We start from the raw sequence: 6,000 nt of genomic DNA on the forward strand, positions 1-6,000 counted from the left end.
TAAAATCTACATAAACACCGAGGGCGATAGTTTTGTTTTCAAAGTTGTCCAGTATGAACTCTTTTTCGTCAAGTAAAACTAACTTCGTGGAACGATTTTTCCCAAAGCCCATATTGTAATGTAGTTAAATTTTTATATTTTTCTGAAAAGTTTACAAAACGATCGTGCAAGATGCTTCCAAGGCCCTTTGAAAATACAGAGATAAAAATGGGTACAAAATTTTCTATATCGTTTATATCGTCTTTTTTATATAGTATTTACTCGCAGAATGAACGCACTTTTTTCTCGAAAAATCGATGCAAAATTGGGGGGGGGGGGGGGGGCGTTCATTACGCGAAGTAAACTTTTGCGTCCGTATTTACTCGCATAATGAACGGACTTTTTATCCTGAAAAATCGAAGTAACTTCTTATCTCTTTGCGCGCGGCGCCCGACCCCGTAACAAAACTAAGCTGGGCAAAAAAAAAAAAAAAACTCAACTTTGTTTTCTTTTTTTTTAGTTCCTTGGCTCTTTTTTGCCATTTTTCGCAAGCTGTTTTGTTTGCTTAGGTGTTGCTTAGGCGAGGGTTCTCCGCTTTTTTTTCTTATCTCCTTGCGCGCGGCGCACGACCCCCCGTAACCAAACTGCGCTGTGCAAAAAAATAAATAAATAAATAAAAAAGCTGCTTTTTTTTCTCAGTTCTATGTTTTTTTGTTTGTTTTTTTGCCGCCTTTCGCAAGCTGTTTCGTTTGCCTAGAGGGCTTCTCCGGTTCTCTTTCTTACCTCCTTGCGCGCGGCGCGCGACACCCCCCCCCCCCCCCCCCCCCCGTAACCAAACTGCGCTGTGCAAAAAAAGAAAAAAAAAAGCTCCTCTTTGTTTTCTCCTAGTTCGGTGGGTTCTTTTTTTTTTTTTGCCGCCTTTTGCAAGCTGTTTCGTTCGCTTAGAGAGCTTCTCCGCTTCTCTTTCTTACCTCCTTGCGCGCGGCGGCGCGCGAACCCAAAATTCAAACTGCGCCGTGCAAAAAAAAAAACTTTTTATGTCTTGTTTCTGGCTTCCGTTGGATCCTTGCGAATATTTTTAACGCCTTTTGCGAGGCTATTTGTTCACCGACGCTGCCCATGCATTCCCGACCTCGCTGCACCAGGATAAAAAAAGTGCGTTCATTTCGCGCGCGTGGGGGGAGGGGGTCAAAATTTTGACATCCGAGTTGGGGGTGCGTTTATTACGCGAGTGAAAAAAAAGTCGAAATTTTGGGAGCCGACTTGGGGGTGCGTTCATTACGCGAGTGCGTTCATTGTGCGAGTTAATACGGTAGAACTGTCACTTTAGCTATACCTGCATCCTCGGGGAAAAAATCGCAGTTTCTAAACAAAGGTAAAAAATACGAACCAGGCAGGAGCTAATTACTTCAATAACATGGTTAACTGACATAATTTGAATTTTCTCGCTATCACAGCTGCTGCTGTTGTTTGTTTTTAGAAATACGGATATCACTTCGGCCTGAGTAAGCGGATTGAGGTAGATTGTGCACTCATTTTTATTCACAATGCATCTACATATATTAGTGTCACGATGATTTACCAACAAGTTGACAAAAAATCTTTGAAAGTATTTTCAAGAAAGCGGCCAGATAACTCGATTCCGTTCAGATAGAGTTTCTTGGTCACAATAGTCGAACGCTGAGGATTTATTACAAATTTAAGCTTTCTCCACATTATACCTGATTGGTCAGTCCCCGTATTCAACAAATTAAAGTAACAGCGTTTCCTAACATTATTTTATATCTTGATTCAAATTGTTTTATACCATATAAGAACCCTCAGTTTATCTGGGTTTCTTGTCATCATAAATTTTTATGACGGCGCAAATGTGCGCTCTAATAAAAAGAATCAAAACCTACAAGCGCAATCAAATCGAGCGTTTTTTTCGACATGTCGCAAAAAGCCTGCACCTGCCTTATATTCTTTCTCAAATTCGACGACTTAGTAGTACGAGACCCTTTTCAAAAGTCCATTGGGCAACATTGGCGGTCACCAATGCTTGCTCACGAAGCTCGTGATTGGATCCGAGTTCTCGCCGAACGCTGACGTCAGCACTCGTGTCCAATACGAGCTGAGCTAAGTTCACGCCGAACACAGACGCGGCCCTCCGGTTCAATACGTGCTCCAAGTATGGGAGCAAGCAATGGCGGACAGACGTTGGCGCGGACTTCTGAAAACGTTCTTTCGTCACTAATTAAAAAGTGGACTCTCAAATTTTAGTTATTTTTTGAGCTAATGAATCTGTTTTATTTTTTTTTGTTAATTTTTTACATTTGCCGTGTATTCTAAAAAAAAAGAAGGAGAAAAATCAAGTCGTAAAAGAACTTTTAGGGGTTTTTCGGCTTGTCCATATCTAGCACCATATAAAGTTCTTTTAACCGCCCCCTCAAAGGGCTCTTTGTGAAAAACGGGGTACTTTTAGGCTCCTATTCTCTTTTTTTATGCGAAATAGTTTTTTTTTTTTTTTTTTTAATTAGATGTCTTTCTGGTGCGCAAAGGGCGACAGTGCTTGAAGCGAAACCGTTCTTCAGGAGCTGAAAAAGATCTTCGGGCGTCAAAAAATCTTTTAAAAACTTTTTTTTATGAGTGTGGCTGGCAGTTTGTTTTAGAAAAAAGTTTCTTGACTTTCTCAACCACTCCATAAAAAAATGTGTTTGAAAGTCTTCGTTGAAACAATTGGTATACACACAATGCTGTCGCTGCTGCGACCTTCTTTCAGGACACGCCCTTTGTTACCACAACACCCGGATGAACTTGAGACCGACAGACAGGTTCACGTAAACTGTACAACTCTCTCACATAAAGGTTATGACTTTGAGACATGTAGAACGTCTCTCACATAAACCGCAAACCCTCCAAAAAATTCGCACAAGGCACTGCTCCACCCAAGTATACACAAACAAACACGAAACCAGAAAAAGACGTGTGTGCTCGCGACAAAATCTTTGCCGGCAACGAGATTCCAACTCCAGGTCTCCCGATTTCTGAACACATGTGCACGTCATGGGACAAACAGTGAGGGGAATTCTGGAGCACAATGAGCAAATGGTACCACGTACGTGTCAGCAAGCGTCGTATCGCATTCCACGCGGCGGCGTGTGCTTCCAGAACCCCTCTGATTGGATGCATTTCGTTTCGGCACATCAGTAATGCCCGTGTCCCACTAGAGCGACAGACAGAAACAAAAGACAGCGACAAGCCTCAAACCAGAGTCTTTCGCAATTTGAGATGATCTGTAGAATAAAGGAGGCCATGTTCAAGCAGGCACGGGAGCAGGCACGGGGCGGCGTACGTGTCCCAGCTCGGCGGCGCTCGTTTTAAAGAGGGCCATGACGGATGTCGCCGTCGCCCATTTTACACCCGGCGCGCAATCAATACCGTCATTACGCCGTGGCGTGCGCGCCCACCAGGACACCGGGGACCGCAAGAGAAGCAAGCCATCTCCTCGCGCCCGTGCGGGGGATTTGCGGGAACTGCCTAATTACGACAGGGGCGCGAAGAAGCACTCGCTCCCCTTCCCCCTCTTTACTGCTCTCTCTCTTTCTTTCCCTGTTTCCTAGGCTCGCTTTTAAAAAGTACCTGCGAGGACCTTCCGCTCCACGTAAAAGAACGTTCGGTTGGAGTGTATTCCTCACCTTGCATATGGGCGCCTCGAGCGGGTTTAAAATTTTTAGTCTTCCTCCGTAATTTTTGGTAAGAGTTTGACAAAGTATAAGGATGCGGTAGACGTGTTATGAGTATGGAAGAAATTGTTCGATGTTTTGGGGAGGATGAACGAACCTCCATGATGATGGAGGGCAGAGAAGAACGTCTGGAGCGATGACGGTACGTCCTGTTGGCGCGCGATCGAATGGCTGAAAACCTGCGGCCATGTCATAACGATTGCCTAACTTTGAGCGGCGATAATGCCCAGAAGTAGGTACAGTATGTATCCAAGTTCCGCGTATACCCCAGGCTAGTGGCGGCACTGCACTGGATAAATTGCTCATTTACGGAGAAACATACGCCCCCTTGGGCTGTGTAATCTCCCGCTGTCTAAACAAACACGCAATTAGAATTAGAACTACAATTACAATTACCAGTGCAATCACGTAGTTCATCGGAGGCTAAAAAAAAATCGGTCGAACAATCTTACTAATAATATCATTAACGATTAAACGACGAAAAACCTCCGATTTCTCGGCTCCTCTATTCGAGGGAAGATACACAACCCGAAAACGGCCCGTCCCAGCGGAGGTGCGCGGATAAAACGCGGACGGCCGCCGTCCTCGAAAAGAGCAGGAGAGCGGGGACGGAGGTGGAAGGGGAGGCTCGGGGGCAGGTGCTGCCCGTCGGCAGGCAGGCGGGTCGCGGCGGTGGGCACGCGCCCACCCCACGGACAACGTCATCGCGGGCAATTAAACATCTGCGGGAGGAGGGGGGTGCACGGCCGCAACGGCGCAGCTGGCCGCTCGCTCGGCTGGTCCCGCGGGGCAATCAATTGGGGTCGCCCCATTATCCGCAGCCCCATTACGGAGCCGCTAAACGCGATCACACATCGCGTCGCTCCAACAATTAAACAGTCCGCCGCATGCAGCCGCTCCGAGAGACGCGGTACCAACTCGCGGTTGCCCCGGGACCAGCAGCGATGGGCGGGGCAATGGAGCGGACACTATAATATAACGCACCGCGTTTTGTTAACGTGACTTTTGAACGCGTTTGTTTACGCGTGAGCTATATACTTCGTTTCACTATAAGTCAGAGCGTAGTGCAAGCCGGAACAGGTCTAAACACAAACGCGTGCACGCGCCCGCAGTTTGTTGTATAGTGCGTATTGCGTAGTATTATGATTCGGATGTTTTTATGCGTATAATGTACACGTGCGAATGAAAAACCTACCGATCGAATGAAATAATAGTTACACGAATCCACCAAAAAACGAAATCTCCGGTAACGGAATGGTTCACTTTTTAATCCGTATAACTTGCGTCTACCTCACTCATTGTTTTTACTCTGCACTATCAACTCACGTACGGCTTCTGAAGCTGTGCAACCGCATTGCTAAAGTTCCCGATGAAACTAGTATGCTCCCCTCCAAGGTGAGAACGACAGGGAGCAGCTTGAGTGGCCCCGCCTTCGACGACGTTTCGGCGCCTCGTGCAACTCAAGCGCGCGCGCGGATGAGCCAGAGGACGGCGAAAGACATGGAGCGCGGAGGCCTGGAGGTCTGGAGTTCGAAAGACACGCCCTGGGCTGTTCTCATTCTTTCAGTGACTCCACCTGACAGCTTAAAGGGACAATGAAGACGATTTTATTTAATTTTTTTAAATGGTGTTTTAATGCTTCTTGGGAACATAGCATGCTGCCCACTTTTTTTGTAGCCATTTGTGACGCGTATTTCTGTGCCTACGAAAGAAGTAAAGAAACCGAAACTGAACAATCTCCATTTTCGTTTCTGGGCCTTCAAAAACGGAGGTGGCGTAGGAGTGACGTCAAGTGTGAATAGTCGGTATCGGTAGTATTTAGGATATCGAGATTCTGATTACCGCGGTGGGTTATAGCGGCGCGGTCGTTTCGTCGAATCTGTCAACATGGACGGCAATGTCTCTCTCGCGAGCGAGTTCGAGCTTCCGTTCAGTAACCCAACACACACGGAACGGGAGTACGTGTGTGGCGGCCTCCGCCGTCACCCGAGGGAGTCCGCCCAGCCGGTAACGACGGTAACGAGCGGCCCGCATGCCGAAGTGCCCATAGTTGCTCGTCGGCCGTTTCGCGTGCAGCGTAGCAAAGAAAAAAACAATTCTGCTGCTTTATTTACGGGTTAGTAATCCTTTCCGGTCCGATTTATACTTTTGATGGTTATTCAAGCGGAAATTAGAACAGTATTCCTAAGAACCGAGAACCAAAACGTGACCGAGGGCGCGTCCCTCGTTTCGACCAATCGCTGAGGCGTCTCTTGTGACGTCGCGCTTCTTGGCCTCGCATCGGTCACGTGAGCTC

This window comes from Ixodes scapularis, unplaced genomic scaffold (genome assembly GCF_016920785.2).
Source record: "Ixodes scapularis isolate PalLabHiFi unplaced genomic scaffold, ASM1692078v2 PGA_scaffold0__279_contigs__length_252992795, whole genome shotgun sequence".
Classification (NCBI taxonomy): domain Eukaryota; kingdom Metazoa; phylum Arthropoda; class Arachnida; order Ixodida; family Ixodidae; genus Ixodes; species Ixodes scapularis.